The sequence below is a fragment of the Mesocricetus auratus genome, unplaced genomic scaffold (assembly GCF_017639785.1).
Source record: "Mesocricetus auratus isolate SY011 unplaced genomic scaffold, BCM_Maur_2.0 Super-Scaffold_15014, whole genome shotgun sequence".
Lineage (NCBI taxonomy): Eukaryota > Metazoa > Chordata > Mammalia > Rodentia > Cricetidae > Mesocricetus > Mesocricetus auratus.
In genome coordinates this window covers 68,192,547-68,211,690 of record NW_024429186.1, presented here as the reverse complement: position 1 = coordinate 68,211,690, position 19,144 = coordinate 68,192,547, and positions in this window count along the sequence as shown.

Sequence of the window (19,144 nt, the reverse complement as noted above, 5' to 3'; positions counted from 1 at the left end):
GAGAATAGCAATGAAAATATTCTGCTACCAAATAAAACCTCCAGTTCCAGGAGTGGGTTACATCTGGTTGATTTATTAGTCAAAGGGGTCCCATGGAAATCCTCAAACAACACAGACTCTTGCCAGGTATATTGGTTATACTTCACAATCCAAACAAAAAGGCCACGTTGCTGAAGATAACACTTACTACGTCCTAAAACATGAAGAAGTTGAGTAGGTGCCTAGAAGCTTCACTCCTTCAAACTGAGGTCTTATTGTTTTCTAGCACCACAGATTTAGCTCCTAATTTCATAATTTTATTTTTTTAAGCTGAATGGTATTGAGTAAATATACCATATGTTCATTATCCATTTATCCATTGATGGCCACTTAGGTTTTTCTAATTTCAGGTTTTTATGAATAGAAACTTAATACACATGAATAAGCAAATATTTCTTCAGTAGGATGTGGAAATCTTTGAGTATATGCCAATGAGTGGTACAGCTAGATTTTATGGTACATCTATTATCATTCACTTCCATAGTGGTTATACAAGGTTTCACTTTTACCATCAATAAATAATTATATTTCATGTGTTAACTATCATCTTCTGTTATTTGTTTTTATCAGTGATGGCTATTTTGTCTGACATAAGGGGAAATATCAAAGTAATTTTAGATTGTGTTTCCATGTTTTCAACTTTTAAAAAAGTCTTTCTCAGTCATTGTGCTTCATTTTTTAAAAACTCTTCCCTTAATTCTGTACCACTTTTTAAATTGTGTTATTGTTATTTTGATGTTCAATTTAATCCCAGTACTTGAGAGACAGAGGCAGGTCTATGTGTTTAAAACAAGCTAGTCCGACATAGTTAAATTATGTCTCACAAAATAAATAAACAGACAAGAACAAAATCACATGAAGTAAGTAATTGGGAAGAAATGAATATATCTCCAATTGCACAACTGCTGATTTAATTATATGTCCGTTTGGTTTAGTTTTGTGTTTCTTCACATATTTAGTACATTACTCCTCTGTTAGATGAATATCTTTTTTCCCCTGGAGAGTTATGTTTTCATTTGTGTTTCTGTTCCTTTTACTGTGCAGAAGCTTTATCAGTTGATGAAAGTCCATTCTTCTTGTTTTGCTGTTATTTCCTCAGCTACTGAAGATCCATTCAGAAATTTACTGTGCAAGACTATATTATCTGTTGGTGTTGTTATCTATGGTCTTCCAGTATTATTATGCATTTTTTCCTTTGGATTTTTTGTGTACTTGGAGAGTATTTTAATTTTTATTTTACTTCTAAATGAGTTTTAAGATTTTTTTATCTAGCTTTCTGAAAAATATCATGGAACTTTAGAAGGAGAACCTCTAAAGTCTCTAGGTCTCTTTCAATCATTTTCTGCAATATAGCAATTTCCCAAACATAATTCTGATGACTAATAAACATGGGAGGTTTTCTATCGTCTACAGTCTTCAGTTACTTCCCTCTATATTTTCCACAGAGGTATCTCTGTGTTCTTGGTTTGGTTTAGTACCAAACATTTTGTAAGTTGAAAATAAGATCACTTTCATTATTATCTACCCAATACTTTCATTGTATGTGTGTAGAAAAGTTACTGATTTTTGTATGGTGATTTTGTATTATGACACTATGTTAAAAGTGATTTTCATATCTATGACTTTTCTGGTAATCTTCAAGGTCTTTTATGCCTAATTGTTTTATTTTTATTTTCATTTTTGTTTATGTGTATATGTGAACATTCATATTTTCTTTTGTGCTCCTGAGTACAGAGGACAGAAGAGAGCATCATATCATAATCTTGGAACTTAAGTAAGTAAATAAATAAATACATAAATAAATGGAATAAAAGTGTTGTTTGTGAACTGCACGATATGGGTGCTGAGAACAGAATTCTAGTCCTCTGATAGAACAGTATCCACAACCTGCTGAGTGCTTTCTCCATTCACTTACTTTGTGTGTATGGTTATACAATGTGCTTCTTTCACATCCTAATTGTGTCATTAGGAACAATAACTGGAGGATATCTTAGAGGAGTTTCTGTGAGAGTACGGTGAACACATTTTACCAGAGGCCTTGAACCAGACCAATGAATGACTTATTGCTGAAGATTTGAGGTTAGAACTCAAAGCAATGTTCATATGGATAGATAACATAACCACAAAAATAGCATCACCCACACACATGGATGATGTAGATATAGGAGTTGGATATGCAGGATCTCATTTTGGAAGGTATGAAAGAACCTTTCATTGTATGCCTCCTTCACCAAATTCTTTCTTTTGAAAACAGATTTCTCATTGCACAGGAAAACATGTTCAAACAAACTAGCATGTATTTAAATATATTACTTAACTATTATTGGTGTTTGTAATGCCTTTCAGAATTTTTAAATCGAGCTGTTTGGCTTTTTTACTATACAATATATATAATATAAATATAAATATAAATACAATATATAATATAAACATAGTCATAAAATACAAAATATATTTGTCTGTTAAATGAATTTATTTTACTTTTTGCTAACTAAACTCAAAGAGTTTTGCTGAGAACATTGGCAGACACATTCATTTTTACTCCCTATCTATGATCTATAACCTAAATTTGTTTTCCTACATAAATGTATTAATTCCAGGGAGTGATAACATACCTCTGGGTTTTCTTTTTCTTTTCTTTCTTTTTTCTTTTTTTGGTTTTTCGAGACAGGGTTTCTCTGTATTGTTTGTCATGGAACTAGCTCTTGTAGACCAGACTGTTTTTGAACTCATAGAGCACTGGGATTAAAGGGGTCCCCTACCACTGCCTGACTCTTACCTCTCTCTGGGTTTTCATAGTGAAATTTCATATATGTTAAGAAATTCCTGAGAATGTTATTTAATTTAGGGAACAGCATTTGAAATGAAACTAGGGTCGTGTCAATATATACTGTGAAAACTTTAGTTCACTCTATGTCTTATTTTTATTTAAATTAGAAAAAAATCTTATTTTATACATCAACCACAGGTTCCTCTCCCTTCCATCCTCCCATGACCACCACCGACCCACATCCCATCTTATGTTCCATAGAACTGGTGAGCCCTTCCATGGGGGATCATGAAAGTCTGTCATATCATATGGGGCAGGACCTAGACCTTCCTGTGTGTTTAGGCCGAGAGAGCATTCTTCTATGGGGAATGGGCTCCCAATGTCCATTCATACACTAGGGATAAATACTGTTATATTACCAGAAGCCCTATAGACTGCCCAGGTCTCCTAACTGACACACACATTCAGGGAACCGGATTCTGTCTATGGTGGTTTTCATATTATTTCTCAAAATTGTAAACAACAAATTCTTATTAAATATATTGGGACAAAGTTATGTGATTTTGTTTGTAATACATTTCAACTGCTCAGGTAAAGAAAAACTTATTTGTGTTAATCAATGAGGTACAGATGGCATAAATTATTTTGACAAGAAGTTTTTTTTTTTAATTTCTTTAGTAAGGACGCTGAAAACAGTATAGGCTAAGGGATAGCAGTTTATCCACTACAGAGGTTCCTGGTCTGTGTGTCTTCCTGCCTGTGGTAACAACACACCTCTTCAACACTAAGTTGTTGAAATTCTGATAGTTTCTATAATTCTCAGAATTGCAGGTACCATAATCCTTGTGAGAAAATTGTTTTGATTTTCCATCATGCATCAATTGTTCCATTAGTATGTTGTATACTTGCATGTTCCTGCTGTCTGGAAAATATTTGTTTTCTTCAGACCCTTGGTGAATTCTGAACTTCTATAAAAGGTTTACAGACACAGAACCATCTACCTGTGCTGCCTTTCAGAGAACTAAATTCAAATGCCTGTAGAGTTCAGAAGGGTAGTATAAGTCTCCCCTTTGTGTCATAGGTATTTGAGAGCCTCCATATGTAGCTACTGGGATTTGAACTTGGGTCCAAAAATGCTCTACATATTCAAATGGATTTGCTATGAGATTCTCTGGGTTTTAAAGGAGTATAAATCTTTGAGAGTTTTCTTTCTTTTAAAATTGGGTTATTCATAAGAAGTTGAAGCCATTTTCTCACTTTCTGCTCTCCAACCTAACACCTATGGTTTCACTCCAGAATTTTTTACAGAAGATATTTCAGTATCTCTTGATCCAAAATTGTGAATAGCTTGAAAAAGCCAAGAGAAGTGTACCTTATGCTATAGGTGCAGAGATACCTCATGGCTGAAAGAGGCAGTCATTTCTCATAAAGGCTTTTGTGAATTTGAATTTGTTGACATGAACCAATGCATATAGTGCTTATATTCAGCATAAGAGCTCTGTGAGTTCTATATTGCAAAGTTCATAATTTTGGATACTATTCAACAAGTGAGGTTTCTTAAAATCTTATTCATGGAGATTTGTTCATTTACAAGTACTAAGAGAAATACTATGATTTCTTTTGTGAGTGTGTGTGTGTGAGAGAGAGAGAGAAGGAAGGAGAGAGAGAGAGAGGATAGAGAGGGAGAAATATAGAGAGACAGGTAGAGAGAGACAGAGAAAGAGATAGTCAGGAGGAGAGAGAGACACAAGGCACCTGGCTTGGCACTCAACAATACTTTTCTTGCTGATTCATTGTAAATTGCCAAGTGATGACACATTGTTAGTTTTCTCAAGCTTCTCATCCAATCAATTCTAGTTACAATGTGGGGAGCCAGAAAATGACCCTGGGTGAAAACAGCAAGTGTTAATTTCTTATTTCTGTATCCCTGTTCACATCAGGAATTCATGTTTTTTCCTATTTTTTGTTTGATTTTTATTTTATTTGCATGGCATAGCTGTATGTATTTTATCTGGTTTCATCCATTTTATTGTCTGTTTCTGTTTAATTTTTTCTGTTTTCTTGTTTTTTCTTTCTTTCTTTTTTATTTCCCCCACATCTCTTCAAACTTGAATCAAGCTAGCCTATCTTCTTCTACTTGATTTATTAAATTGTCACCTACACTTTCATGTGGGCCCTTTGCTGCCTTCTTTCATCCACTTGATACATGTTTCTTCAGTTTTTCTTCAATTTTTCCAGGCACTGCACCAATTGTTTCTTTCCCCTTAACTGTGCTCCTTCTCCCAAAATTAGCTGCTTATTTACTTACTTATGCGTTTAAAAGGGAAATAAATGTAACTTTCTCAGCAGTTTAATCCAACACGGGTGGTGTTTTCTGTTTTGGTCACTCTTCCTTCTGCATTGCTTAGCGTAGATTGCTGTGTATCAATCTACTCACTGACAGCTCCCTCCCTCTTCCTCCCACTGAGCTCCCTCCACACAGTCTGCAACTTTTTCTCCAAATTAAGTTAGTAAACCTATGATATTTTCAAGATTGGATTAAAAATGGTAATGAAATATTCAACATATATTTTATCTGATTTTTTTATTCTCTTCGTTTCCTGTTCACACTGCACACATCTGGGAAGGCACAGTTTCTGTGCCCTCAGTGCTTGAGGCTCTGGAGTACTGCTAGCAGATTCTTCTGTGGTCATTGGGTGGAGTTGGCCAGGTTCACCAGCATCAGTGTGCTGTCCAGGGCCACTTCCCTTGGGCAATGCTGGAGGAAAACATAGTAAATGCTGTTTCTTGGCTGACCCCTTTACAACCTCATCCCTTCTTCAGAGACAGACTCTTGAGTAGCTGAGCCTTGCAGAAATATCCCATGACTTATATGCCTACTTAATTTACTTGCACATAGGTGTTCATCGACATAAAAATTTATTATTATTCACATTGTCACATTTAGCTCTGCTCATTTTAGAGACTCGAAACAGAGTTGGAGATCGTTTGTAATAAGGATTATGTATTCACATTTTGGGATGAACACTTAGTTTCTTATCTGTGCAATAATAAGCTTACACACCACTACCAAACAAGGTCTATAATCTCAACGCTAATCAGGGTAGTTAGTAGGAAGAATCAAAAGCCAGTGTATATTACTTAGTGACACACTGTTACAAATTAAAACAAAGAAATTTAATTTAAAAGGTTTTTCTTTCTTATTTTTTGAAGTAGATGATTGATATGTTTATTTTAACTTTCTATAGAAATTCTTTCTTTTCTTTGTAGCAACTTGCAGTTTGCCATTTGTATGGTTTCCACAGTAATATGTTTAAGTATTAATATGAATAAATACTAAATATCTTTCAAATAGAAAAATCCATTATTTCCCTGTATATTTTCAATGTTGGAAAACTGTCACTATCTCTAAAAATAATTCATTTAACATTTTCTTTTCAAATTTTAAACATTATTTAAGAAATTAAAGTCAAGCATAGAGAAACAGCTTAGTGGTATAGAAAACCTGAGCCTCTTACAAAGGACCTGGATTTGGTTCCCAGCACCACAAAGTTCTTTCTTCTACTAGGAACTATAATTTCAGCTCTAAGGGACTGAAATGCCCTCTCTAGTGAAAGACCCCAGGCGGGGGACTTTCACGGGAGGGAGACCCGAACCCAAGGAACAACGAGACCACGAGCTTGGATGCAACAGCAAGAGGCTTTATTTACACACGGGTACCCGGGCGTCTCAGTCTTGCTGGGGCTGAGCGCCCCGAGCTGGGGACTCAGGGGTTCTTTTATAGCAAAAAGCGCAGTACAGAAGCAAGAAGCCTAGTTACAGGACCCTGATTGGGCAAATTTAAATGAGGCTGGGGCTCAGAACGAGGGCAATTGAGGTTTTGCTTGGAACTCAAGTCTCGGCCTTGGCCCTATCTGAAGAACAATAGGTCTCTGTGCCTGCCCAATCTTGCTGGGCTGGCTATGCAGACAGCAGATACCTGTGTCCCTGCCTGGGCAGAGTTCCCTTCTGATAGTAGTGACTATTCAGCCATGAGGACCTTGAGCTGAGCTCCCTTCTGATAAAAAAATGACTATTCAGCTGAGCTGTGGGGGAAACGGAATTTTCCATAAGCCTCAGCTGCCTCTGTGTAGGCTGGGCTGGGGTCTTTCATTCCCCCATTGCTCTTGTAACTGAATGGAATCTTTCATTCAGAGGTTTCTGCCATCTCGAGATCCCTTTGCTTTAGCTGCTGGTATTGCTGAGTCAAGACCAGTGATTGTACAATCGATAACCTTTCTTTTATAAACTGGGTCAATCTGTTTAAAATGCATGGCCCAAACATCAGAATCAAAAGTATAATGATCAGGGGTCCCATAATGGTGGATATGAGAGTCGAATACCAGGGGGACCTGTTATACCAGTTCTGAAACCATCCCTGTTGGGACTGAATTAGTTGGTGGTACTTTTGGCGTCTTTCTTTTATTTTAGCCAGGTTGTCTCTTACCACTCCGGTATGGTCTGCGTAAAAGCAGCATTCTTCTTTAAGGGCCGCACAAATTCCCCCCTGCTGTAAAAATAAGAGGTCTAGTCCCCTTCTATTTTGGAGGGCTACTTCTGCCAGGGAGGACAGGGACTTCTCCAGGGCAGCGACAGATTCCTCTAAAGACCGAATATCTGCACGCATTACTTGTTATAGGAGTTGGAACTGTTTAGTTTCCTGCAGTGCGACAGTACCTGTTCCTATTCCTGCTGCTATGCCTCCCATGGTTAATCCCCCTAGTAGGATGGCAGTAGTGATGGAGATAGGTTCCCTCTTACTGCGGCCAGTTCTTATCAAGTCATAGGGGTGGTAAATTACCTTAGGCCATAATTCGATCAGAACACAATAGTCAACGGTGGCATCTAGTACCGTGGTGGAGACACAAGGGGTTAATCCAGTGTTGCATGCCCAATATGTCCCATTGGGGGCTATCAAGTAGCGGCCACTTTGGGGCAAAGGCTCAGTGGCATTGCATAGTCCTTGATGCGTGGCGGGGACTTTACCTATACATAGCCCCTTTCCAGACACTTCTGAGATGGTCAATTTATGTTGCATGGCTGTCCCACAAAGGGCCTCGGCTGTGGCCTGATTTGTATATTTGCCCACAACCGCTAAGCCTTCATAATAGGGAGGTTGCGGAGTCAGACAAAGCCAGCATTCCTTAGTCTTATCTGGGCGAGTTAAATTCAGAGTGGCATATGTCCCTTGGATCAGGGCTAATATTCTATTTCCCGTGCCTTTAAGGGGGGTGACCTGAGGAGGGGGGTTTGGGAGTGCTTTCTGTAGGCGCGGGAGCAGCTGTGGTTTTAGGCAGGGTCAGGGGCCTGGTATCAGCCTTGGGCCTGAGTAGGCTAGGCTGCTTTTGATCAGCAAGGACCTGGTTAGGGCCTATGGCCTGTGGATTGACAGGAGCCACCTTACATCTGATTTTGAAGATTACCCCCCTGTCTGGCCCGTATAGATACCAACGCAAACCCCAGGTATACCCAGTCTGCCAGTCCGGGGCTTGCTTTCCCTGCGCAGTGAAGGAAATGGCAAGGGGCATACCTATCATTCCAGATTGTCCTTTGTCCCAGCCTCTGCGTACTTGTATTTTATCCCAGGATGAGGATGGCCTCCAATATGCGTCCCCTGTAGTCTCGCACCCCCAAACTGCACAGAAAAAGTAATCATGTCCCCCACATTTCCGGGCCTGTTGCCAGGTACGTCCATCTTGGGGGCAGACATAGAAGTCCTGTGAATTTAGCTGCTCTCTGGCGCTGCGACTAACACACCCGGGGGTGGTTTCTCTGGAGTCCATGAGTATGAATGCACGTCGACGTCTGTAAAAGTGGGAACCACTGGCGCATGCCTTTGGGTGGCAATGGGGAATGTCCCAAGTGTCCAACCCTGCTACTAAATCACAAAATTCAGGCCATAGAGTAGGCCATCATGTCCCAAGTGCATGTGGTTCCGTGACAGCATAAATGACCTCCCCCATTTGGGAGAGAACCTCCCAGGTTAATTTATAAACGGTATGGGGACTGGAGGCCACACCAGTGTTTGATTTTATGAGGAGGGCTATTAGCAGGAGGGAGAGGAGCGGGTAAGTTTTATTTTTAAAGGATTTTGAGTGCGTTGAGCTTTCCATCCTGAGTCCGGATCCTCAGGGAAGGCAGCTTTTACGTGCGAGGCGTGTATCCAAGCAGCAATCCCGTCCACCTTGAGAGCAGTAGGGGTGGTCAACAGGACCGTGTATGGTCCCTTACAGCGGGGTTCAAGGTTCTTAGCCTGGTGGCGCCGGACCCAAACGCTGTCTCCCACGTGGTAGGAGTGAGGGACGATAGGGTGTCTCCTCTGGTCTCGGTACGCTTGGGCCAGAGGCTTCCAGACTTCCTGCTGGACCAGCTGGAGTGCCTGCAGGTGAGCTTGAAGAAAGGAGGAATTGGCATAGTCAGAAATATCTTGGTCAAAGAACTGAACAAAGGGAATGGTGGTTCCATATAAAATTTCAAAAGGGGTGAGGCCATGGGGGCCCGGTGTATTCCGGGCACGATAGAGGGCAAGGGGGAGCAAGAGGACCCAGTCTTTAGTGCCAGCTGCCAGCGATAATTTAGTTATAGTCTCCTTAATGGTTCTATTCATTCGCTCTACCTGTCCTGAGCTTTGGGGTCGGTAAGCACAATGTAATTTCCAATCAATCCCCAACAAGGTGGCCACAGACTGACTTACCTGAGAAACAAAGGCAGGCCCGTTGTCTGTCCCCAATACCTGTGGCATTCCGTAACGGGGGAAGATTTCTTCAAGAAGTTTCTTGGTGACCACCTTCGCCGTCTCGTGCTTGGTGGGGTAGGCTTCAGTCCATCCCGAGAAGGTGTCAACAAAAACCAGGAGGTACTTGTATCCATATTTTCCTGGTTTGATTTCTGTGAAATCTATTTCCCAATGCACCCCAGGCCGGTGCCCACGAGCTCGAGTCCCCATGGGTAGCTTTAGCCTGGTCATATTGACGCGGGCGCAGGCGTCACATTGCTCAGTCACTTGTTTTATTATTTCTTCTATTCCCAACAGGTGGCGAGTATTTTCTTCCAGGGCTAATAGTTCTCGCATTTTCCTGGAGCTCAAATGAGTGAGTTTGTGTAGGCTGTTAACCAGATATCTAGTCATTAGGCGGGGAAGGACAGTTTTTCCTTGATAGGTCCAGAGACCATCATGTACTCGGGTCGCCCCCAGTCTTTTCATGGCTTTGATGTCTTTTATCTCATAGTCCCATGACGGGGAGGTCTTCTCGGAAGCCTCATTAGTTACAGGGACTACAGCTGCCTGAAGGAGGTGACTGCTGCTTTCCATGGCCAGGGCAGACTCCGGGGTGGCCAGGTCTGCCCTCCGGTTTCCCCGGGCGACTGGGCTGTCGCCTTTCTGATGCCCTGGGCAATGTATGATACTGAGGGCGGTTGGCAGGTGCAGAGCCTCTAAGAGGGCCAGGATTTCCTTTTTGTTTTTAATGTCTCTGCCCTCTGAGGTCAATAGCCCCCTTCGCCTATAAATTTCACCATGGATGTGAGCGGTGGCAAAAGCATAGCGGCTGTCTGTGTAGACAGTGAGTTTCTTACCTTCTGCCAGTCTCAGGGCCTGTGTTAAGGCAATCAGTTCTGCTCGTTGAGCGGATGTTCCTGGCGGCAGGGCCTCGCCCCAAATTGTTTCTGACTCAGTTGTCACTGCAGCACCGGCTTTCCTTTCCCCTTGATGTACAAAGCTGCTTCCGTCCGTGAACCAGACATGGTCGGGGTTGGGAAGGGGTTGATCCGTGAGGTCAGCTCTCATCCCATGGACCTCAGCCAGGACCTGCAAGCAGTCATGAGTCTCTGCTTCCCCGAGAAGGGAAGTAGCGAGGTGGGGTTTAGGGTCACCGGAGCCCGAAGTGGATCGGTCCTTGTCCAGCAACAAAGTCTGGTAATGAGTCATCCTGGCATTGGTGAGCCAGCGGCCCGGTGGCTGCCTGATGACCGCCTCCATAGCATGGGGGGCATAAATAGTCAAAGGCTGCCCCAAAGTCAATTTGTGAGAGTCCTTTATGAGAACTGTGGTGGCGGCGATCATGCGGAGACATGGGGGCCATCCTGACGCTACGGGGTCTAATCTCTTAGATAGGTAGGCGACCGGTCGTCTCCAGGGCCCAAGTTTTTGAGTTAGGACCCCTTCGCATAACCCTCTTGCTCAGCCACGAATAAGTCAAAGGGTTTAGTCAGATCAGGTAACCCCAGAGCTGGGGAGCAGAGCAGAGCCTTCTTGATGTCCATGAAGGCTTTTTCCTGGCTCTCCCCCCAGTCAAAGGCAGCCCCCATCTTGGTGAGGGGGTACAGGGGTGCTGCCATCTCCGCAAACCCGGGGATCCACAGTCTACAGAAACCTGCCGTTCCCAAGAATTCCCTCAGTTTTCGGGGGGTCTTGGGAGGAGGGATGTCAAGTATGGCCTGTTTGCGGGCTTCTGTTAGCCAACGTTTTCCATCCTGGATTTTGTACCCCAAGTAGGTGACCTGGGTCCGGCAGATTTGGGCCTTCTTGGCAGAGGCCCTATACCCCAAGTCTCCTAAAGTGTTTAAGAGAGCTTCTGTCCCCCTAAGGCATTCCTCCTCTGTTTTGGTGGCTATCAGGATGTCATCCACATATTGTAAGAGGATGACCTCAGGGTGGTGGACTCTAAATCCGGCCAAATCCTGATGCAAGGCCTCATCAAAGAGGGTGGGGCTATTTTTGAACCCTTGGGGCAACCTAGTCCATGTAAGTTGTCCCGAGATTCCCAGGTCTGCATCCTGCCATTCAAAGGCAAACAGTGGCTGACTGTCTTTGTGTAACCGTAGGCAGAAGAAGGCATCCTTTAAATCCAGGACTGAGTACCAAACATAGTCAGGTGGCAGTCCACTCAGGAGGTTATAGGGATTGGGGACCGTGGGGTGTATGTCCTCAACCCGCTTATTGACTTCCCGGAGGTCCTGGACCGGCCTATAGTCATTGGTTCCGGGCTTCTTGACTGGCAACAGGGGAGTGTTCCAGGGGGACCGGCAGGGAGTTAGAATGCCCTGCTCCAGTAGCCTCCTAATGTGAGGTTTGATCCCATCGCGGGCCTCCCGGGACATGGGATATTGTTTAATTGAGGCCGGGAGAGCAGATGCCTTTAAATGGACTATGATGGGAGCCTGCTGGAAGGCTAGTCCCATTCCTCCAGTCTCTGCCCAGGACTGGGGAAAGTCGGTCAGCCAGCGGTCCTCGACCTTAAAAGAGTCATCCTTGGGCTCATGTATTCTATATTCCTCTTCTAAGGCTATGGTCAGCACCGTGAGTGGGGCCCCTTCTGGCCCCGTGACTCTTATGTTGGCTTTCTCGAAATGTACTTGAGCCTTTAACTTCGTTAGGAGGTCTCTACCCAGGAGGGGGTATGGACAGTCAGGAACATGTAAAAAGGAGTGCATCACCTTACCGGTCGCTAGGTGGAGCTGGCGGTCCGTGGTCCATCGATATTGTTTCCCACCGGTGGCCCCTTGTACCCAGGCAGTTCGGCGGCTCAGGGGGCCGGGTGACCGATTTAGAACAGAGTGTTGAGCCCCCGTGTCGACCAGGAAGGTGACCGGGCGTCCTCCTACTGGTATGGTTATCCGGGGCTCAGGGGGGGGGCTCCTGGCCCTGACCTCCCTAATCTTCGAGGCTCAGGAGGTCGGAGGTCTGAGAACGGGGTTTGGGCCTCTGAAATGTCCTTCTTTGTTTCTTGTTCTTGGTGCATTCTCTAGCCCAGTGTCCTCTCTCCTTGCAATATGCACATTGGTCTCTTTCTAGGCGAGGCCCCCTTTGTCCCTCTCTCTGCCTATCCTGTCTCTGCTCTGCGACTACTGTGGCCAACAGTTTAGTCATTTCTCTATTACGCTTCTTGTCCCTCTCTATCTCCCTCTCTTCCATTTCCTGTCTCTGACGTTCTGCCCTTTCTTGGTCCTCTTTTTTCCATCTCTCTTCCCTTTCCTCCTGTGTTTCTCTCTTGTTAAAGATGCGCTCCGCCTCTTTTAATACATCTGGTAGTGTATAACCCTGTAAATTCTCTAGCCGCTGCAATTTGTTTCTAATGTCAGCGGCCGACTGCCAAATGAAGGACATGGTCAGGCTAGTAGCTTGCCCGGGGTCCTCAGGGTCATTAGGAGTATACATTCTGTAAGCCTCCTTAAGTCTCTCTAAAAATGCGGCTGGCGATTCCTCTGCCTTCTGAACTATCTGTCTTACCTGGGCCAAATTGGTAGGGCGCTTACCTGCCCCTCGGAGACCCGCTACAAGCAACTGGCGATAAAGACGTAGATGGGTCCTACCTGCCTCAGTGGTGAAGTCCCAGTCTGGGCAGTCGAGGGGGAAAACAGCATCAATTTCATTTGGAAGCTGCGTAGGTTGTCCATTTGCCCCAGGAACATTCTTCCGGGCTTCAAGAAGGACCCGCTGTTTTTCCTCCGAAGTGAGGAGGACCTGTAAAACTGTTGGCAATCGTCCCAGGTGGGCTGATGGGTAGTAAGAACCGACTCCAATAGATCAGTCAGTCTCACAGGATCTGCTGAAAAGGAGGGGTTATTATTTTTCCAGTTATAAAGATCAGAGGCAGAAAACGGCCAGTACTGTAATTGGCCATCATGGCCCGTCCGGAGGGGCAGGGCAGTGGAATCCGGAGCGGGCTGCTCCCTGCGGCCTCGCAGTCTAGAGGCCATAGGTGAGGGCTCTGGGTCGGTGGGAGGCGAAGGTTGGGCCTCGGCTGCTGCTGCTGCCGCTGCCGGCTGACCTGCCGGAGGAGCCTGGTACGGTGGGGGTTCCTCCGTCAGTAGATCCAACAGGAGACCGTCTTCTGGAGGGAGGACTTTGGGGTCTCCTTTTTTTCTCTTTCTGCTTAGTTACGGTGGGGTACAGGCCAGAATGGGAGGACTGAGGATGCGGGGAGGGGGTCAAAGGTGGCAGAAGGGGGGGTGCGGATGGTTTGGAATTGGCGGGGGTTAGGGAAGAGGAGGAGGGGGGGCCCTTCGGGGTGCACAAAAGGGCGCACCCAGGTAGGAGGGTTATGAACTAACGCTTCCCAGGTGACTATGTAGGGTACTTGTTCCGGACGGCCGTGGGGCCCAGGATCCATCACTTTCTCTTTCACCTGGAAGATAATTTGAGAGTTAAAGGTGCCATCCCGGGGCCAGCCAACATTAAAAGCTGGCCACTCGGAAGAGCAAAAGGTGATCCATTCCTTCTTGCGCACATCGACAGTCCGATTATGAGCATACTCCTGAACCTGTGGCCAATGTGAAAGGGTCAAACTGAGTGGAGTGGTAACTGTCTGGCCCATCTTCTCGAGAGTGATGACTAAGACAAACAAACAAATAAGAAACAAAAACGAACAGATTTTCGCTGCGCGGCTTCGACGTAAAGTCGAAAGCAAAACTTCAGTTGGGCTCGGGGACGGGGGCCTCGTGCTCCCGTCCTCGTCCCCTACAAGGATGGAAAATCCCAGCGGGACTTCCCCAAACAAACGGGGCAGATTCCTAGACATCTACCCCTAACCCAAATGAGTCCTTAAGGACTCCCAACGCTACCAGGACGTCTCCTGGAGCTGCGGTCGGGAGTACGAATTCGTCAATTCCTCCTTGGTGCCGCCAAATACAAATGTATACAGCTGTATACTACAAACGCAGGCGTGAGAAAATAACAGGCATAGACAGACAGCAGACAACAGAAACAACAGAAATTGAGTCCGGACAATTCTTACCTCCCAGAAGTGGGTCGGTGGTCCCTGGGCGGGGGTCTCACTTTCCCGGCCAACGCACCAAATGAAAGACCCCAGGCGGGGGACTTTCACGGGAGGGAGACCCGAACCCAAGGAACAACGAGACCACGAGCTTGGATGCAACAGCAAGAGGCTTTATTTACACACGGGTACCCGGGCGTCTCAGTCTTGCTGGGGCTGAGCGCCCCGAGCTGGGGACTCAGGGGTTCTTTTATAGCAAAAAGCGCAGTACAGAAGCAAGAAGCCTAGTTACAGGACCCTGATTGGGCAAATTTAAATGAGGCTGGGGCTCAGAACGAGGGCAATTGAGGTTTTGCTTGGAACTCAAGTCTCGGCCTTGGCCCTATCTGAAGAACAATAGGTCTCTGTGCCTGCCCAATCTTGCTGGGCTGGCTATGCAGACAGCAGATACCTGTGTCCCTGCCTGGGCAGAGTTCCCTTCTGATAGTAGTGACTATTCAGCAATGAGGACCTTGAGCTGAGCTCCCTTCTGATAAAAAAATGACTATTCAGCTGAGCTGTGGGGGAAACGGAATTTTCCATAAGCCTCAGCTGCCTCTGTGTAGGCTAGGCCGGGGTCTTTCACTAGACCCTCATGAGCACCTCGGAAACATGTAGTAAATATACATGCGAGCAGAAAATACTCACACAGATAAAACAAATATTAAAATAAAATTTGTAAAACAATATTTAAATACTTGGAAGTCTCTCTCCAGTTTCCTTGGTTCAAAATCTATCAAAGCTCCACTGCTTTCTCACTTCTGGTTTCACTTTTGTCTTGCTATGCCATCCATTTTTATGATTAAAATGTTTTCTTCTTTCACTTATTAAATTGTTGTTTTTGTTTATTTTTCTTTAATCAAATTCTCTGAAGCTCTACTGGTTTATTGAAGATGACATGTGCTGACTGACACCACAGTTTTTACATCAGAGTACGAGTCTGCATGGTTCCTGAGAGTACTGACAGTGGCTGGTTCTTGCAGAAACAGTGTCTGTATACACTGATATTCTCCAAATTAAAGAGGTTTTATTTTCACACCTAAGAAACATGCACAGAATAAGACTCAGCTTACTTAGATTTCTACAGTTCTCTAGTTCACTCGTGTTACTATTGCTATTTGGGATTTGCTATAAAGTTGAGTTGTTTTTATTTTAAATTATGTTTACTTTTTAGTCATTTCACTGTTTCCACAATTACCTTCGGGATTGTGTACCTCATTACACGGACATTGTAGCACTCCTTCTTCATGTAACACTTTCAATTGGATAGTGCTAAGGGTGCTGCATCTCATTTCTTGGAGGTTTTAGCCTTTGTTTCCTTTTCTGTAATCGATGTGACTCATTTTTTCTTTCTTTCTTCCCTTGAAAATAGTACCTTATTTCATATAGCATATCCTGATTGTGGTTTTCCTTCCATTTATTCTTCCAGTTCCTCTGCATCTCCCTTCCCATCTGAATCTTCATCATTTCTGCATCTCCTTAGGAAACAAACAGATATCTACAGAATAAAGTAAAAAAGAAAACAAAAACAAACTAACCAGAATCTGACTAAACAAACAAATAAATAGAAGAAAAAGGGGGAGAAACAAATTTTTTTTTTGTTTTTTCGAGATAGGGTTTCTCTGTATTGTTTTGGAGGCTGTCCTGGAACTAACTCTGTAAATCAGGCTGGCCTTGAATTCACAGAAGTCTGCCTGCCTCTGCCTCCCATGTGCTGGGATTAAAGGCGTGTGCCACCAACACCTGGCTGAGGAGAAACAAATTTACACGAATTCATAAACACAGGAATTCTACAGAAATACAAGATTGGAAGTCATAATAGATATGCAAAGGACCACTAAATTTAAAACAAAACAGAATGCCCTGACAAAACATTATGAGACACAGAACCTCCAAAGAGGCCACTGAGATCATTCTGTGTTGGTCATTTACTACTGAAAGTCGGGCCTGCCCCTAAGAGCAGTTTATATCCCCAGTGCAACTTTTTTGAGATAACTTGTTTTTCATTCTCCTTTCTCAATTCCCTTGTTTTTTGCTTGTTATACTTTAAGATCTGGCAGCTTCTTGTTTTGTCCCCCTAATCTCTGAGGTTTTCTTGTTATCTACCATGCCAAAAAATAACTAAAATATTCCAAGAGCATTCTCCTTCAGTTGGTCATTTGCATTCTTTATAGTGAAAATCCCCCTTTTAAATAAGTTTTTAAAATTTTCTTTCTTACGTATCCATATGTATCTTTGTGACTTTTAATGTATTCCACATATATGTGTAACGTGATATTTTCCATGTGGCCTTATCTTACAGGAGATAAGGTCTGGTGGTCTACATCACATCTGCTCAACTTCTCTACATGAAACAGAGGAGAAGAGAAGTGTGTAATTTTCTGCTTGTCCCTAATTGTATATTGATTCTTCCCTGCTACATCACTTCCTCTGTGAATCACATGGTGACTTCGCTTTACTACATTTCCCAGAATCCTCCTTGACTACTAGTCCCACCTATCTTGCTTCCTTATTGGCCAACAGTGCCTTATTCATCAACCAATAAGGCAAACATATACACAGAAGAATATTCTGCATTGTATGTCTACAAAACTTGGAGTGCATTAGATGCCATTAGTGCTTGTAGATCTTGTCAGCCCCCTCGTATGGCTAGTGGGAACTGAACCCAGTTCTTCTTCAAGAGCCCTAAGTATTTTTAACTCCTAACCATCTCTCTAGTTCCAACTGCCTTTAATAATTTACACAATCCTGATTAATTTCTACCTAAAGTTTGACATTACTCTCGAGAGCAGATATAAAAAGTCCCTCCAGATTATTATCCACTACTTCTGAAAAGAATATATTAAAAACATGATCTGACAAACCACCAAATATTGAAACTCTAATAGATATTATAAAATATAGAATAACAGAAATTCTAACTATCAATAACAAAATTGTGTGTATGTGTGTGTGTGTCTGTATGTGTGTTTGCATATGAGAGGATAAGCATGCATGTGTGCTGAGGAAATATAAGTAAATATCTGTTCATCAAGACAGGGTATTAAAGAAAGACCAAATAATTATTCCCATCATGTGTAATTTGAACCAACCTATTTATTAAACTTAAATACAGGAACATAAGAAAAAGATGACTTACAAGACATGTGGGAACTCAAAGCCAATGTATGACTTAACAGCCTATTTCAGAATGGGTGGCAATTTGTGCTAGAATCCTTTGAGTTCCTTGAACAGCCTTAAGGGAGATGCAATGCAGTCCCTCCACCCAGTAATTTTTCTGCTTATTGTTTTTGTCATTCTGTGGAGGAAGTCTTACAAATAAAACTTTCTGGGTCTCATTGGTCCAATTAGCTTTCTGAGACTTGACTCTACCTTCTCCCTCCAAGAGAGGGTGTTTCAATTTGGAGAAATTATTAAACACAACAAACAGCAATTAATAAATAATAGACACATGTTGTTCTAACGTTAATACCTCAGGAATTGATGAGAACAGAGTTTCATCTGGGAACATGTTTTGACTCACTCTATAGCACAGAAAATGATTATCTGTTAGGTTTCATAAAGATAACTGCTTCTATAGTATTTTAGTCACAAAACTCTGAAAATCAATGCTATTAAATAGCAAAAGCAAAACCGTACCTGATAAGGGTTTCTTCTTCACATGAAAAAAGTTATAAAGTGGGAATCATGGCTATGGTAGAGGCAGACACTGCCTGGAGAGTTGATATATAACAACCTATATCTCATATAGTCCTTTTCCACAAAATGTCACCCTAGTTATTGTAGTGAGCATGCCATGACAGAAGCATAGATATCAATGTTTGTGTCTTATTGCAGTATCAGAATCTGTTAAATGACGATGAGTTTGCAAGAAATGGTAGTAAAAAGAGTGATTTTTTTTTTGCTAGGAATGCTCACTTTCCATTACAGACTGGCCAAAGTAAACACCTGGATCTTTTAATCCAATTTTAAATACAGTAACAGACCTGGCAGAAATGGAATTATTCTTAAAGGACAATTGTACCTATAAACTAAACTATTAAGCTGTTGTAATAATGGGCCTCCAATAATGAGAATTATCCCAGGAATCTATTGATGGGAAAAATAGTCCCTAGATATAGGGAAAATTTGTCTCCTGGAAAAAGATTTTATGCTTCTAACAACTTGTCAGATCACCTTACATGATGAGACTGGACCACAGACAATGATGGCTCAAAAGTGGAAGGGACTAGCACTACTTGAATATGCATATACTTGGCTGTCTACCTAATACTTTGATTTCACTTTCAGACTTAGAAGATGAACTTGGGGTGGGAGGGGGTTCTGGATTTTGTTGTCATTATTCCCAAAGAGGCCTCATTGAATAAATTTCTTAATTCTGCTTTCAACTATTTTTTTTGTTTTCCATTATTAATAGGGCTCATTTAATTGGCCTATTGAGGACTAGTGGCTTAACTTGTCTAGGTCACAAATGTCCCCTAAATCTGATTGGATAATATTAATAGTAATTGCAAGGCCATACATTATACATAGATAACAGAGT